The sequence below is a fragment of the Aquarana catesbeiana genome, linkage group LG07 (genome assembly GCF_042186555.1).
Source record: "Aquarana catesbeiana isolate 2022-GZ linkage group LG07, ASM4218655v1, whole genome shotgun sequence".
Classification (NCBI taxonomy): Eukaryota; Metazoa; Chordata; class Amphibia; order Anura; family Ranidae; genus Aquarana; species Aquarana catesbeiana.
The window spans coordinates 299,738,859-299,756,877 of NC_133330.1; positions in this window are offsets into that span (position 1 = coordinate 299,738,859).

The following is an 18,019-nucleotide window of genomic DNA, read 5'->3' on the forward strand; positions in this document are numbered from 1 at the left end:
TTTCCCAGAATGGAATTGCATGTATTCACAGGATCTAGCTTTTGGAAAAGCAATAGCTCAATGATGCTATTATGAAGTTGGCTAATACTGGCTGAAAAGTAACAAACAGCAGGAGGCAAAGTAAAAGAAGGCAGCTAAAAGGCCTATGGTTTGCTCACCCGACCATTAATGGAGCAATATAATCACAGTCCTGTACTATCTTTCTCTGGTCCGGGGGGCTGTATGTGCCATCCTGTATGCTCCGTTTGTTAGGCGGGTCCATGGGGCTCCAGTGAGCAGTTTGCTGTCAGCACTATTTAAGTGTCAGGTCCTCTGGGCCACCGTCCGCTTGTCTCAGCCGAGACAGTCTCCACCAGCTTCAAGCAATCAGCTGCGTGTGCACAGGCGCGATGAGATACATCATCCACGATGCATATAGCGTCTCTGTTGTGATGCCAAATTGCCTAAAGGTGGACAGGTTGTTTATTCCTAATACCTGTCTCATTTATGTTTCTGATGTTATTACCCAGCCAATGTTCCAATATAATGAGATTTACTTTTACCAACTTGTTTAATGTCTGTTTATTGACACAATGGGGTTGATTTGCTAAATCTGGAAAATACAAAATCTGGTGCAACTGTGCATGGTAGCCAATCAGCTTCTAATGTCAGCTTAATCAGTTAAGCTTTGACAAAAAAAAACTGGAAGCTGATTGGTTTCTATGCAGAGCTGCATCCGTTTTTGCACTCTCCAGTTTTAGTAAATCAACCCCAGTGTTATCATTGTTTTCCTGGTGTAGTTGTCAGTGAATGCGTTGACCTTGTAAACTTTTAACCTAGTATGTTGGAAGTACTTGTGAGGTCAAGACAAAGAGCAGAGAACTTTCCTTATCCAGCGGCTCCTGCTGGGATAGTGCTACATATGTAAGCTACAAGTCTTTCTGATTGGAGCCTACATAGGGCTATGGATTCTCTGCCTACCCCCAAGTGACAGTGCAACTTGTCACTTAGGAAGCCAGCACTGTATTGTGGGAGGCAGGAAGAGAGTCACATGTTCCCCATGCACAGAATTACTGGGTATTTTTTTTTACTCCAGGAGGACAAATAAAATGGCATTGAAAAGATGGAGAGGTAATTATAAAGGGAAGTAGGGATCGGGCATTTAGGTCAACCTGCTGCTTTGTTCTACATGGGAAAAGTACAGATTTACTTTAATACATGAAACAGTATCTCTAAAAGTAACTAATCTAGCTGTACCTATAAAAATAAAACATATATATTCTTTTAAAATGTGTAGATTTTTATAGTAACACAATTCCAAGAAAAAAAGTGATGGTGTTCCCCTAAAAGGTTAATGTGAGCTTTAAGTATGTTGGTGGTGGATACCAATTATATACTGCAAACATACCCTATGTTTTAACTATATTTGTACTGGTCCAGTGATTACAAAGACCATTGACTTACACATTTGTTTTAACAGAAAAAAAGGAAAATGTATGGTGATTATTACCCAAAACAAATGTTTTAATATTAGTGTTCATGACACCAACAATTTACTGGAAATAACCATGGGGACCTTTAGCAAAGCAAAACATCTTTCTCAGAAGTCTCAGATAAAAAGCCAACTCTTCACCAGATTACAGACCATGTAATACTTTCAGGGCAATGACTTAATTCACATTGAAGCAGGGTACATTCAGCTTCACTTTTCCAGAATAAGTAAGTGTTCCATGAATGAGGATATAACTATTCCCACCAGAGGCTTCAGAGAAAATTATTTTTCACATTTTATTATAGATCCTCTCCAAATATTTTTAAAGTATATTTCTAGCCATTTTTTAGTTATGGATGGTGTGTGGAAGGATTAGAACCCCCGTCTGGCTTTTATTGCATTCTGTGTTCACACTGGGTAGATTCACGCCTCTATCGGTCCTGGCAGGCATGTACTGGCCATCAGGACTACCGGGAGATTCCCGGTGGGTCGATGACTCAGTGGGCCAGTCAGATGCAGTCCTGGAGCCTCTCCTCTCTGACAGTGAGTGATCGCAATTTCACTCCTGTCAGGAGGAGCAGCTTCCGTCATATGCTGGAGAGAGCATAAGGCTTTCTGCTCCCTCCAGCCTGCAGGGGGAGATAGACCAATGGTAGACTTTCCTTCCTCTCTCCCCTTATCACTTGTTATCACATGACTGGAGAGAGGAACGAGAAGCTGCCTTCAAAACTGTGAGTACATGTGGGAGGGGGAGGACACTCTGATGTGAAGGGGGCTGCTGATGGGGGCTCTCTGATGTGAAGGGCTTCTGATGGGGACACACTGATGTGAAGGGAGCTGCTGGTGGGGACGTTCTGATGGGGACTCTGATGTGAAGTGGGCTGCTGGTGGGGACTCTGATGTGAAGGGGGCTTCTGATGGGGACACACTGATGTGAAGGGGGATTCTGATAGGGAATCTCTGATGTGAAGGGGCTGCTGATGGGGACACACTGATGTGAAGGGGGCTGCTGGTGGGGACTCTCTGATGGGGACTCTGATGTGAAGGGGGCTTCTGATGGGGACACACTGATGTGAAGGGGGCTTCTGATGGGGACACACTGATGTGAAGGGGGCTTCTGATGGGGACACACTGATATAAAGGGGGCTGCTGATGGGGACTTTGATGTGAAGGGGCTTCTGATGGGGACACACTGATGTGAAGGGGGCTTCTGATGGGGACACACTGATGTGAAGGGGGCTGCTGGTGGGGACTCTGATGTGAAGGGGCTGCTGATGGGGACTCTCTGATGCGAAGGGGGCTTCTGATGGGGACACACTGATGTGAAAGGGGCTGCTGATTGGGACTCTCTGTGAAGGGAGCTGCTGATTGGAACTCTCTGATGTAAGGGGGACGCTGTTGGGGACTCTCTGATGTAAGGGGGATGCTGTTGGGGACACTCTGATGTAAGGGGGATGCTGTTGGGGACACTCTGATGTAAGGGGGACGCTGTTGGGGACACTCTGATGTAAGGGAGACGCTGTTGGGGACACTCTGATGAAAGGGGGAGGCTGTTGGGGACACTCAAAATTAAAGTGGGCCGGTCATGAGGAAGTCCAGGGCCGAATTTTTGTCCCAATCCAGCCCTGGGTCCTGGTGACCATTGTCAGTGAGGCGGACAGTGATGGCAAATCCAATTTTTTTACAGTTATCACCAAAACAGGAGGTGAGGGGAAAACGTCCAATGGGAAAATCTGTTTTCAGTGAAAATCTTCTAAGAGCTATTGTCCTTACTTTGGGGAGGTTTTTATTCATTTCCTGGCATGTTTTTAAGACAAAAAGTAACAGGAAATCTCCCCAACATGATATAAACAACAGTCAGAGATTCTAACCATTTACTACTCTGTCTAAAACTACAAAAAGGTTTTGGCAACAGATACATTGCAAGATCTTGCATAATAGAACATATCAATAAAAACCCAAGTAATTCTGGTTGCATAGTTCAAATTCCCATGGATTTTTACTTAACTTGAGCATGAAACTTTAATTACATCATATTGTGCACACTCAAAGATTTCTATGAAATTTGTTCAAGAAGGGGAAAATAGTTAACTTTACTTCCTCCAAATGCTGAGCTCTGTCTCTTAAAAAAAAAAAAAGCCACAAGAATGCTCATTAATTTAATAATTTCCTGTCTCCGTACCTTCAGCTGGTTTCTTAGACATTGTGGAACCTGAAAAATAAGTTCAAGGAGAAGGACGCCGAACGTGAGACATCAAAAAACACACAAACGCATGGGTGGTTTTGGCCATTGTCTACCACTTTCCAGTTCCGTTAGGCAGTTCCTCAGTTAAATGCCTTTGATACTTGGCACAGAATTTCAGGCTTCATCTGACATGACTTTGATTTAGCATCTTTGGGCCACAGTCTTCCAATGAATATGAAAGGTAAGGCGACAGCCAAAGTCTACAAAATCCTCTCCAGACATCTTTGGTGTTCTGTTTTTCTTGCTCTTTGCGTGGTCGGTTCTCCTGTGGACATTACCATTTTATGAGCTTAATAAATGTTGACTTTATTAATGTTCCTCTTGGGATACATTTTTACAGGTCATTTTCCAACATCAATTGACGACTAAATGCCTTTTATTAAATCTACTAATCAAACTGCCTAAGAATTAGAATAAGATTGACTGCATTCTATAGGTAGTGCCTAGTGCTTTGGTCTACTGTCTTCAGAGGGGGTTGGAAACATTATTGGTCAAAAATGATCAAAGTGTAAAATTGAGCTATGTATTTTCTGGGAAAATTACAACAGTCTGCTGACAGCAGAAGGAAAGCAATCCTTCTCCTCTAACACTGTGATCACTCACTCATGCTGCACATTGTAACAATTGAGCGGCTGCAAAAGTGGGGTGACCTGTGTGAGACATTTATGCATAGCCAAGATAGTAAAACTACTTTGCGGGCATTAGGATTTACATCTAATTCAATTAAATAGCCGCAGACCCTGAAAGATGCCTGAACAAAGGTGGGGATTGTTTTCTGGGGAGAAATGTAGATAAAGGCATTGTCAGGGGTCGAAGTATTGTGATGTCTGTGAGATGTAATAAATGCCTAAAAGTGTTACAATCACATATTACTTAACATGTGATGCTTAGCATGGACACAATTACCCCATACTAGGTCCACTTCAATGCATGCTTGTAAAAAAATAAAATTATATATATATATGAGAAAAAGTCCAAGAGGTTGCTGCACTTAAAAACTTCTTTGCTTTATTTCACAATATCTTCAGGAAAGATTTACAAAGCAAGCATAATCATTCCAAGCAATATCAAAGGCAACAAATGCCTGCACAGTGAGTAGATTCAGATATGGATGGATTACGTTTCGGGCTAGTATGCTTACGCCCTTCCTAAGATCCGTTGAAGCACATCTGTCTTGAGATGAGATGACATGAGATGTGCTTCAACATACTAAGCATACTAGCCCGAAACGTAATCCATCCATATCTGAATCTACTCATATCTGAAACTGTGCAGGCATTTGTTGCCTTTGATATTGCTTGGAATGATTATGCTTGCTTTGTAAATCTTTCCTGAAGATATTGTGAAATAAAGCAAAGAAGTTTTTAAGTGCAACAACCTCTTGGACTTTTTCTCTATATATAAGGTCGGTGGGAAGACCTGATTGCTGGCACTAAATTGTAAGCAGAGTGGGGTTCTCCTCTACAAGTGAATATATATATATATATATATATATATATATATATATATATATACTGTGTATATAATGTTTTATCTGTCTGAAGTTCTTTTTTAAAATATATATATTCCGTATTATTAGGATGCCGTGACAAAGTCTGAACATGCATTTCATCTAAAATAGTGAAAACTGCAGGTGAAGCGCTGACTTTATTGAGAAACTCCACTACCATTGGCCTGCCAAGCCAGAGATAAATGTAGTAACTGCAATATAGCTCCCGTTATTATCTGATGAGGAATTCTTTGCACTTTGCAATCCGTCACAAATATCTACTTCATCTTATGATTCTCAGATTGATTTCAAACCTGTGATCACAGATCATCTGTCAGCAAGTCAAACTTCACAGATCTGTGCTGGCTGAGTTCCAGGAAAAGGTCATCAAGATTCCTCAGGCGAGAGTGTATAATTATCCTAGCCAAATGTCAAGATATAGCGCTTACATAGCAACTGTAGCCAAAAAAATGAAGGAAATAAGTGACTGGGACATTTTGAGCCTGTGGATATATAACAAGTGACTGATAGTTGACCCCCACATTAACAACTTTATCATTAAATATCTACAGAGGCAATGAAAATATTGAAGAAAATAGGCCATGGTACATGTATTTATTAACCTTTATAAAACAATTTATAACCTGGTTCCACCAGGCTTTTCCAAATTGGTAGAGTACAACATTACCAGTTGATCATAAAAGTACCATTGAACATATTCACCACCTACACTGAACTTGCTGTGAGTGGAGGACACAAGCTCCAGTTACACGACCTGGGAACCAAAAGTCTTTGATGGAGCTTTGAATTGGCTTGTCTTGCTGTGTTCTACTGTGAACAGTATTATCCAGAGCCAGCTATGAGGGTTCCTGGTTCCTGAGTAAGTGCCTTGGGTCTGGAAGGCTTCCAGGGGCCAGTCACCAACTCTGCTTAACTAATTGACTTTACCCCGGTATCTACCAACCTTTCCCAACACTCTCCCCAACAAATGAGAAATAGTCGGTGGTGGAAAAAAGATTCCGCATTCATTAACAACCAGTGATCCTTCTCCATGCTCTAATCTCATCATCTTTGGACTCTGCTTGCTTACTTGAAGACTTAGAGCCTTTAGAGGTTAAGAAAGTTGCCGAATTTGGGGTTCCCTTTGGCTCTTAGAACCTTAGAGTGCATACAAATAGCTATTCATGTCTCTGTGTCTTTAACCATGCAATAAAAACCTGTCTCTACATAGAAGATGCCTTTTGCCTAAAGATGCATGCGCACAGAGCCGTTTTGTGGACCAGTACACAGAGTCAGGGCTGTGCTTTCATCTGTGGTGTTCACTAATGCGCATGTGCATTAGCATGAGTTAGCAGGAGCATCTGCACTGGCTTTTGGTGCCCAGTGGTCTATTTAAAGCATAACAAGACTAAAAGGAATTACTGAGTGGTTGCCAGTTTCAGTAACCTTTGACCAGATCTGTACCCGGATCATCCTGTGCCCTTGACCTGGCTTGGCTTCTGACTCCACTAAATTCTGATTTTAACTTTGGCTTGTGCTCTGACTTCATCCTCTGTCTTTTGAATTGGTACCCTTTCTGCCCGGTTGTCTACCCTGGCTTGCTTTTACTACTTTGACTCCTGTGCTCGATCTGTGTGAAAGCATTCTGCACACATTCCAGTCCTGCAACCAAAGCATATCAGCAGTATCCAGACTGTCATCTAGCCACCCACCATGTCGGGAACTACCACAGGCACCCATGTCCACAAAGTCTTCTCCAGACCACCCCTGGTCAGCTGAGGCAGCGGGACACGCATTACCATCTCTTTCATACTTTTCACCATCTACAACACTATCCAAATTACACAACAAATGCTCTCACAAGCGCAGGAGTAATTCTCACCATATTGTGTCTACTTTTTGCACCCATGTCACTCCTTGTCCTGCTGCATTATATCAACAACCCCAGGGGGTACTGGACAGGAGGAGTACATGACACTAGCAGTCAAAGGCAACAGTTCCTTAGGGCTCTTCCGCAAGGTTGGAGTGATAGGGTCAGCTTGTCTGTTTTTTAAGCAGACCCGATCAGACCATCCATTGCCCTCTATGGAGTGGCTATGTAAACAGACCATGTCTGTTTACACCCGCGACATCCAATGCAATTCTATGTGCTAAAAATAGAAGGACGCTGGATCGTCTAGCAGATTGGATGACAGTCGAATGTAAATGCACAGGTAGTCATAGAGGAAAGCTGGCTATGTCCATGTCAGCTTGCATAGGCAGAGGGGGCAAGGACCTGTCATCCACCTGCTCAGCAGGGATCAGCAGGCGGAGTCCACCCATGTAAAACAGCCCTTAGATCTCACACTGCCCAAACATAATCACATGTCAGAAAGTGTGTTGCTATTTTTCAAGGGGGGAATTAAAGTCAAAAGGATTTTTTTTCAGGATAATGCTTATGCACAGTTGAGATTTCTATTAATTCTATTAAACTTCTATATATGCCTTATAACATACTATAGCAGCATTTTCCATTTTTGAGTTTATGTCCACTTTACCTAATCAGTTTCCTAACTCCTAGACATGCTTCACCTTTCAACTCTGGTGGCTCTAGGGTGATAAGTGACACATGCTGTTCATCTTTGGAGGGCAAAGCTCTCAGCAATCATTTGAAATACAAAGTTGTATATGTCTAAAAACTTTAAAGATTCTATAGCAGTGGTGTCTACCTGTGACCTACGAGCCGCATGTTGCCAATGACTGCAATGAAAGTCATAACATTTCTTAACCACCTCAGGACTGGGGCTATTTTTCAAACTTCTTGTTTACAAGTTAAAATCATTTTTTTTTGCTAGAAAATTGCTTAGAACCCCCAAACATTGTATATATTTTTTATAACACCCTAGAGAATAAAATGACGGTCGTTGCAATACTTTTTGTCACACCGTATTTGCGCAGCGGTTTTACAAGCACACTTTTTTTGGAAAATAATACACTTTTTTGGGTTAAAAAATAAGGCAACAGTAAAGTTAGCCCAATTTTTTTATATTGTGAAAGATGATGTTACGCCAAGTAAATTGATACCCAACATGTCACGCTTCAAAGTTGGGCCCGCTCATGGAATGGCGACAAACTTTTACCCTTAAAAATCTCCATATGCAACGTTTAAAAAATTCTACAGGTTGCATGTTTTGAGTTACAGAAGAGTTCTAGGGCTAGAATTATTGCTCTTGCTCTAAAGATCACAGTGATACCTCACATGTGTGGTTTGAACACCGTTTTCATATGCGGATGCAATTCACATATGCGTTCGCTTCTGCATGTGAGCTCGGCGGGACAGGGAGCATTTAAAAAAATAAATTTTTTCTTATTTATTTTACCTTTTCTTTTTTCTTTTTACACTGTTCTTTAAAAAAAAACAAAGTATCACTTTTATTCCTATTGCAAGGAATGTAAACATCCCTTGTAATAGAAAAAAAGCTTGACAGGACCTCTTAAATATGAGATCTGGGGTCAAAAAGAACTCAGATCTCATATTTACACTAAAATGCAATAAAAAAAAAAATAAACAAAAATGTTGTTTGAAATTTTTTTTTTAAAAATGTCTCTTTAAGAGCTATGGGCGAAAGTGACGTTTTGACCTCACTTCCGCCCTGCAATGGTATGGCTGCACGGCATGCTTGTTCGCGATTGGCAGTTGGAAACGAGGCGTGAGACACATGTAGTTTGTATCCGCGTGCGTATTCTGCACGCAACGCTCCTGTGATTGGCTGCTGCCCACAAGTCGTGGGACGCATGCCGCTCATTCCCAGATGTTGTTGCTGCGCTGGCCTAACTGCAAAGGTACATCTAATCAATCAATTATATTTTTATTATAAATATCGCAGTGGTAGCAAGCAACCGTATGCCCCTGTTGAAAGCCGTTTCGACGAAACGCGTCCATTTTTTTATTGCTTTCCAAGCTCTACCTACTGCGCACTTTTATACGCTCATGTGATCACTTTTTTTTATTGTACCCATCTGTCATGATGTAGTACTTTTTATTCAAATAAACCCCACCATTTTTGATCTATGCCATGTGGAGGCTTCTTTTCTCTTTTATATCCTTAAATGGTTGCTGTTTTCATCATTGCCTGGAGAGTGTGGTGAGTGACTGCTGGCATTCCTGATCTCTACACCTGATGACCGTCAGAGAAGGAGCTGGAGCGGGTCTTCATTTAAGTTTGCCATCTGCAATCCCTGTTTGCATTCATGCTTGTACGATTCACCGCCGCTGGCGTGTGGATCCACAACTCAGGGTAAGAGTACCGAATCCCCTTTATTTTTAGATGGTGGAGGCACAACCTCAGGTGTTGCTGAATATATTAACTGTTTTGATCACCAAACGTCTGAATGAATTACTGATATTTCACTCAAGACCACATTGTGATTTCACCTTGATGTTCCTTATATTATTACATTGCCCTCATTTGTTGGCTTTCTATCTTGTGGACTGATCATTTTTTCACATTGCGTCTGCATAACTTTTTATCTTTGAAAAACTATTTTTTTTTTTGCATTATGTTTTTTTTTGTGTATTTGGCTCTAGTCACACGTTACTGTGTTACCTAGATTGTCTATTTTTTATTTTGTACAGGTTTACATTCTTTTTTGATTCATTTATAGTTTTGGATTGTACAATCACTTCCCTGGAACCATCCCCAGGTTCTCATGATAATATTTTTAGCGCTACATATTTATTTTATATACACTTTTATAATTAGTCTTATTGTTGTGTTGGCAGCTCATCCCTTTTAGGTGGCGCAGTAATTTATCCATTTATACAATGGTATGGAGATAGGTGGGAGCCATCTTCCCCTCACTCAGCTCCATACCACAGACCGAGAAGGATCCGATCGCCTCCGCCGCTGCTGGCAGGTCCGATAAGCGGTGGAGGGCACCGGAGGGGGGCCTCTCTCACATCGCAGATAAAAGTGATCCCACAACGCAGAGACCACTTTTATCTGAAAGTGGACCGCCCGCTGAAGAAGAGGATACCGGGTTATGGCAGCTACCTGTCATGTCAAATATTGCACTAGTTTTATGTTGAATCGAGATGGGGCCCAGGTAAGTATTAGGGGGGCTGAGGGAAGCTGCTACACACAGAAGTTTTTTATCTTAATGTATAGAATACATTAAGATAAAAAAAAAACTTCTGCCTTTAGAAACACTGACTTTAGAAACCTGACTTTCTCTGCTAATCAGCTATCCTTGTGGTTAGTGCATTTTATGTGTGGCCCAAGACAATGCCTCTTCTACCAATGTTGCCCAGGAAGGTCAAAAGTTTGGACACCCCTGTTCCATAGCTATCCTAGGTCAGAGGTCTTTAAATAAAGTTTGTGAATATTTTCTCCATTCTTACTGGCCCACCGCACACAAAATTCCTCCTAGTTAATTTAATGAGCTAAAACTTTAATTTCCAGCTGCTCCAATTAAGTTGATGTTAAAAACAAACAGTAATTCTATGTCCATAGTACAGAACATCAATCAGTGTTCTGCCTTTTACGCATGGTCCCAATTAAAACTAAATAAAGCTAATAACCAATATCTCTTTTAAAAAAAACATACCAATCTTGGTTAGCAATGTTTCTACTTCAGGCAAATGACTGAGAAATATTTAACTTTCATATTCACATTACATGTTAATTGGGACAAATGAAACGTAAAACACGCACTCTAATTGAGAATATCCGCAGTTATCTAATGGCCACATCTCAGTTATCCCAGGCTAGGCAAGTAGGAGACTTCTCATGGCGTGGAGCCCTGAAAATGTCAGTTTTAATAATGGCTGGATACAAATCACAGTATGATGAGTAAAGAACAATAGAACAAAGGGGGAAAGAGAATGTGGAATGTTTTTAATACTAGAGCATCTTCTGACTGAGGACATGTGGCAGCTATTGGCTGAATGCTAAAATGAAGACAATAACGTCTTTCAACGATATTGAAAGAAGAAAGGCTGATGTTTAAAAAACATGCCGTTCTTTTCAGGTCTGGATCGGAGTGCAGACGACATGGGCCTAGGTTGGCAGGACAAGCACAGGTGTCACTGGCCAACAGAAAGCCGAGTCCTATTAATACTGTGCCAGATAGTTAAGCAACAGGTACTTCCCTTGCCAACTTAATGGAATTATTGGTGCTCTTGTGCCCAGGATCCATGCAACAGAGATGAGAGTATAAATATCTTTAATGAAATTATCGCCATGAGTCAAACTGATTTTGAGAAACTCACAGGTAAGGTAAACTTACACTTGGCCTACTAACAAAATTTCACAGAGACGGCTAACCGTTCATTGCCATAAACTCTATCAGCAGCGCAAATGAGAAACACAATACATAAAATTGACAGATGCAAGTTTTTTTAAGTGTAACTCTAGAGCAGCCTTTCTCAACTTTTTTTTTTTTTTTTTAAACATGGATAAAATCTCTTGAAATAACTTTTTACTAACTCTACAGCATCTAGAACATTAGTGCATCCTTTTTTAACCAGGGTGCCATCTGAGTTCTTCATGGATGCCTTGGCAAAATGCCTAATAATTGGCCAAAAATTGTGTACAAGCCAGCTGGTGGATCAAGTCTTTTTTGTTACTCAAAGCCATGGGCTTCATTGTGCAGCATTACAACCTTGGGCTCTGTGCAAGCCAGCAGCCGCCAGTGTCCTAACAACCACTGATGTCATTGGTTTATAAGAAGGACATCAGGCACCTACACAGCATCTATGTTTGACACCCCCCCCCCCCGCCCCTCTCTGTCAGCATTGGGGTCATGTTAGCTGCAAGGGGGAGAGAAAAAGAGGGAAAAAAATGGTGGAATACCAGTCAGGCACCCAACATAAATCACCTCTAATGTTGGGTGTCCTACGTGTGGAGCTTGCACTACGTAAAATTATTAGTTTCATTTTTTTACATTTTAGAACAGGGTGCATATGTCGGTGAAAGGGTTTTTTTTTATACCCTACCGAGTGCTATATTATTCTCATAAGCTGATTATCAGCTTTCAGATAAAAGTGATTGGTTGCTTGATTGCTTAAACCGACCCCTAGAAGTGCAACCCCCCCCCCAGTCTTTTAATCCAAGCTCCTCTGTCTCACCTGCATGGCAGCTGTCTTTGGGTGGAGGGGAGGGAGACCAGCAAACATCCGTTCACTTGCAGTAGTAGTCTGGTAGTGCAGTCTATTTTCTCCAATGTAGGTGGCGCTCGACCGCAGCAGCATTGCAGTTGGAAGGAAAGTCAAGAGGAACTTAGTTCCTCTTTGGTTTCCTGGGTCACTGGGGAAGCTATCCGATTGGATGCTGCCACCCCATGTGACTCTGGCAGCCATTTTGGGTCAGGCAGAGCCTATTTAAGGCCCTGGTTCCCAGGCTTGGCACGCATTTCACGTGTGGGTAGTGTTAAGACAGGTCATCTGTCTGACAGGGACAGTAATTAGCAACAAGGAAAGGTTCCAGACAAGTAGGGAAAGGATAGGGACATCCCATCCTTCCTGGAGATCTCTCTATTTGGGTACGGACTGGGCAGGCCACATTCTGCTTCTCAAGACAGACGCTATTGGCACATCTGAGACCTGCTCTGCTACACACCACTGATACATTCTGTGAGAGTTCCCAGTTGGGCGCTTTCCCAACGGGCTGGTTGTAAATTATTGAACTTTGACAATAATACAAGTTCTGTCCTCTGCAACCTGGCTCTGAGTGTTTACTGCCACTACATCACGCTACACCTCCCCAAACACTGGTCTCCCCTACCTATGTTGTAGTAAGAACATGTATAACATCACTACTGGTTTCTGCTCACTTTCTGGTTTTCTAATGGAGGACGAGCACATTTTTCACAAACAGACCCCAAATTTTGGTCAAGGTCTTATTTCAGCTGATAGATGGATGGGCACACAGGATATCCTTTGCCGTTCAAATGTGCATAATGCTCCTGGAATCTGATTCTTTACTGTGGATTTTTCTTCTCTTATTTTTTTTCTCTTGAGTTTTAAAAGGTTTTTCCCTAAGACTTGCTGAAGAATGACATAACTATGAATCAACGTCAAATGTAGTTTTATAATCACTAGGATTATAACACATAATGCAAACCCTAATCCTATCCATTTCTTTCAATGAAAACGCTGTGCCCAAAGGAGCGAGTTTTATTATATTCCATGTTTCAAACACCCTGACCCGGATTCCATCCTTGTTACTGCAGAGAAAAAGTACTCTACTACAGATTACAAGGCTACTCATTGACGCAGGTGTAATGAGAACATGTGCTTCATTATAAAGTATTAGCTCTGGACGGGTATGGGTTTAAGACAGATCATTTCCACCTTCCAATGACAGAACTTTTCAGATGAAACAATAGTCTGCATGGACCCCAGTGGCCAGCTCTGTCCTGCTCACTTACTTTGTGCCAATTTATTTGGCACATGTAACGTATAATTGAGTTTTTATGAACAGATGGATTTCATTACTTGGTATTATACTACCAGGCATATCTTAAGTAACTTAATTATGTGCTGAAATAAGTTGAGTCAATGAAAAAATATAGGCTTTATGTGAAAAGGCACGTGTTGAATTCACACTGGCTGCAAGTTTAGACGCAAGTTATCTAGCAATGCATCTGTCTGCGTGTCTATTAATAATACTATATTTTCAAACTGTTGCTCTTTTACACACCAATGTACCAATAATAATGAATAAATCTCTATTTAGGCTATATTAAAGTCCAGCATGTTCTTGGAACTAGCATGATCATCAGAGTGGAACCTGTTAGTGGCCCCCAACTACCACCCTACTATTTTGTATATCCCCTTGGTATTTTTTGCCTTACCACCTTACTAACAAAAGTTGCACTGTAACCAGTTCAGTTCCAGCACTTTTTAGCCTTTAACATTTTTTAAGTATATGCACAGGCATTGCCTACATTTACCCCCAACCTCAATTTCCCCCCTCTAAGGCATGCCCCAGCATTATTTTTTTAAAATAATTTTCCTGTAGTAAATAACAGCCTTTAATGCTTCCTGTGAATTCATCACCATCATCAGCTTGTAAAAAAATTTCAGGAGCAGCTTCTAGGAACCAGTTTCTAAATCTCCCAAGAGCCTCTTCCTTACACACTGTGGTCAGCCTTTTGGGAGTCACAGCAGCAGCATTGGTTTTCAGGGGAAAAAAATCAATGTGCACATGTGGGGAAGGACAGACAGGCATGGAGGATAGTTGAAGTTCTGTATCCCAGCAGGCAGTGCTGACAACAATGGTTGGGATTTTGGTGCAGCAATGGCACTCTGCAATGAAAAACACCGTGATGGCGTCACATACAGTCCACGCCGTCACATACACATACGGCGTGGTCTGTATGTGATGTCATCATGCACGAGTTGCAGATTGTAATGGGTGTTTTTCATTGAGAGCCATCAGCCTGCTGTTTTACTTTTTGTACACTGGATTTATACTGCTTTGGAATAATGTGAATTTTTGGAAGCCTAATAAATGGTGAGAGTATTTTTAGACATACTTCACTATGGAAGTGTATTTTTTTACTCTTTGCTGCTAAACAGTGGTTTGCTGCTGAGTGTTAATTGTCCCTGAATTGTGAATGTCTGTTCAAGGGGTTGTATCAAGGCAAATTTGACCATTTATAATTTTTTTAATCAAATTTTTATTGAAAATTTTCTTAAGATACAAACAAGACAAATTTATAATTGTATGGTTCATCATATCTGATAAGAGGCTCATTTCCATTAGAGCACATTGCACCTGTTGAGTGATTGTGGCTCTTCGGATATATTGTGACATGATTTATCTGCTCATGACTGGACTGGTCTTTGAACTTGGTTTGATTAACTTTTTTGCACTTTTCAATTGGGTTTATGTGTGTATAGGGCCTTATTTATAAAGTTTTCTTGTGTATTAGTCCTTGTAGAATGCCAACCTGGGTACCTCCGAGGCATGTAGCTTAAGCCAAACTGCTTCTTCACCAGGGCCTCTGATAGTGGGGATGGACTTGCAGCAAGCTGGAACCAGGTTGCATCCTCAAGGTGTACGCCCAGATGATGATACAGAGACCACTCACGTATGCAGAGCACAGATGGCAGGAGACATAAGAGGATGCAGGAAACAAGCCGAGGTCAGGGTAGGCAACAGGCAAGCACAAACAGAAGACAAATCCAGGGTCAGTACATGGGAATTCAGACATTCAATACACAAAACATTAGGCAAACAGGAGCTTAAAGAACTAGGAAGTTGCTCAGGCAACGAAGGCTGCACTAAGCATGTCTTATATAGGTAGCAAACTAGGAGGCGGGCCAGGAAATTATAGAAGGGAAGGAAATAAAAACCCACAAAATAGCAGGCGACATCCAGAGTGAGCACATAAGCCAAACAACACATGTGAAAAGAATCAGAGGGCTAGCAGAACTACTGCAGCAAGGAGATAAGAATTACGCAGGCAGGAAATTGCAGGCTAAACCACATGATGAAAAAGTTAATAGGCACAAAGGGGTTGATTTACTAAAACTTGAGTGTGCAAAATCTGGTGCAGCTGTGCCTGGTAGCCAACTAGCTTTTAAATTCAGCTTGTTCAATTAAGCTTTGACAAAAAATAAAACAAAAATTTGTATGCGGATTTGTTTCTGTGCAGAGCTGCACCACATTTTGCACTCTTTAGTTTTAGTAAATCAACCCTAAAGTATTTTTAGCGAAAATTGTATGTCGAAATAATCAATAGGTCCAGAGATATAGAGGGATGACATTACTGTAAATGCAGATTTCAACTTTTTCTGTAGAATTCTAGCTTTTACCCACCTCCTCCCACTTCCCAAGCCTTCTGATTGGTTAATAAGGCCAGTCATCACATTAAAGCCACGTACACACGGTCGGATTTTCCGATGGGAAATGTTCGATGTGAGCTTGTTGTCAGAAAGTCCAACCATGTGTATGCTCCATCGAACTTTTGCTGTTGGAATTTCCGCCAACAAATGTTTGATAGCAGGTTCTCAAATTTTCCGCCAACAAAACTTGTTGTCGGAAAGTCCGATCGTGTGTACACAAGTCTGTCACACAAAAGTTCACACATGCTCGGAATCAAGCAGAAGGAGCCGCACTGGCTATTGAACTTCATTTTTCTTGGCTCTTCGTCTGTGTTGTACGCCACCGCGTTCTCACATTCGGAATTTTTGGCCAACACTTGTGTGACTGTGTGTATGCAAGACAAGTTTGAGCCAACATCCTTCGGAAAAAAATCCACGGTTTTGTTGTTGGAAAATCCGATCATGTGTACGCGGCATAAGAATCAATAAGGACCCATAAGAGGTGGGAGGGGGTAGAACCAAGCCTGTTTGGCAGCCTTAAAGTTTTCAAAGTTTAACAAAGGTATAACTTCTGTTAAAAAAAAAGTCTTTTGGAATTTGTAGTCTGTCCTGATCCTAACCTCTTTTTTGGGGACATACAGAGCTTTAATGTAAAAATGGTGTCTAAGACTGATGTGTATGTGTAAAATGTATTTGCTGTGATTAAAGTTGAATACAGCATGAAATGTCCACAAACAGCTCATGTTAATTTTCTGGTGATCTGTGATGCAGCGTCATCTTATCCTGCATTTCATTACCTCTGTGTATTCTGGATTATGTTGGCTCTCTCCTCACTATGTGGATGTTCTGTAACTTGGTAATGTCAGTATATCCAGCGTACTGTATAACTGTAGATAAAAGGTTTCCCACACTCACTGGAATGTCCAGTAAAAATATCAATTTATTGGGTATCTGGAATCACACAGTAAAATCACATCTACAGAGTATTAAAGCATCCACCTGTATTCATATGAAACATTGGGGAAGGCAGTTTAAATAGGCAACACGTTAAAGAATCAGTACAGACAAAACTGGCATTTAGGTTTTTGGTGTATGCTGGAGGGCTATATCATGTAACTATTTCTTATATGTCTTGGGGACTGTATTGGTAAGACCTCTGCTCTTGTGTTCCTAGGTCTACACAATTGCTGTGGCAATCTTGAAGGACTTCTACTCTTCCTGTTGAATTTCTGTTTATTCTATATTATGGGGAATGTAACAAAAAAAAAGCTGTAACATACAAAGGGCAGGAACAGCCAAAACTCTTGGATGGACAATGTCAGGAATTATGGCAGGGAGATCGTGCTCTTGGAGCACCCAAGTAATAAGCCATGTCCACCAGGGGCTTGTTATATCAAAAACTCTACTTTGGGAGGATTGACCTTATAATTCAATTGGTGAATGACTAATCCGATCCAGGAAACATTTCAGATGTGGTAAAATCATAATTTAGTATAACTGATTTTAGACAGAACTGAAAGGAATACCCAAAACTCCTAGATGGACAGGAACAAAGTTAGGAAACTATGTCAGGATGACCTTAATCTTGGAGCACTAAAGGCATATAAAGCCAGGTGCTAATGCAGTCCACCAGGCGCCTCTTATACCAAAAATATAATTTTGTGAGGATTAACCTTGTAATTCAATTAGTGAATAGCTAATCCTATCCAGGAAACATTTCAGATGTGTTAAAATCATTATTTAATATAACCAATTCCAGACATATTCTCAGTGCTTCCAGAAGGGACTGGTGGGAACATCCAAAACTCCTAGGTGGACAGGAACAGAGCCAGGGATTATGTCAGGAAGATCCTGCTGTTGGAATATCAAGACATATAGTAGGAATCTAGGGACTGATCAAGTCCACCAGGAGCCTCTTATATCTAAAATAATACTTTGGGGGGATTGACCCTGTAATTCATATGGTGAATTGGTAATCGTATCCAGGAAACATGTCAGATG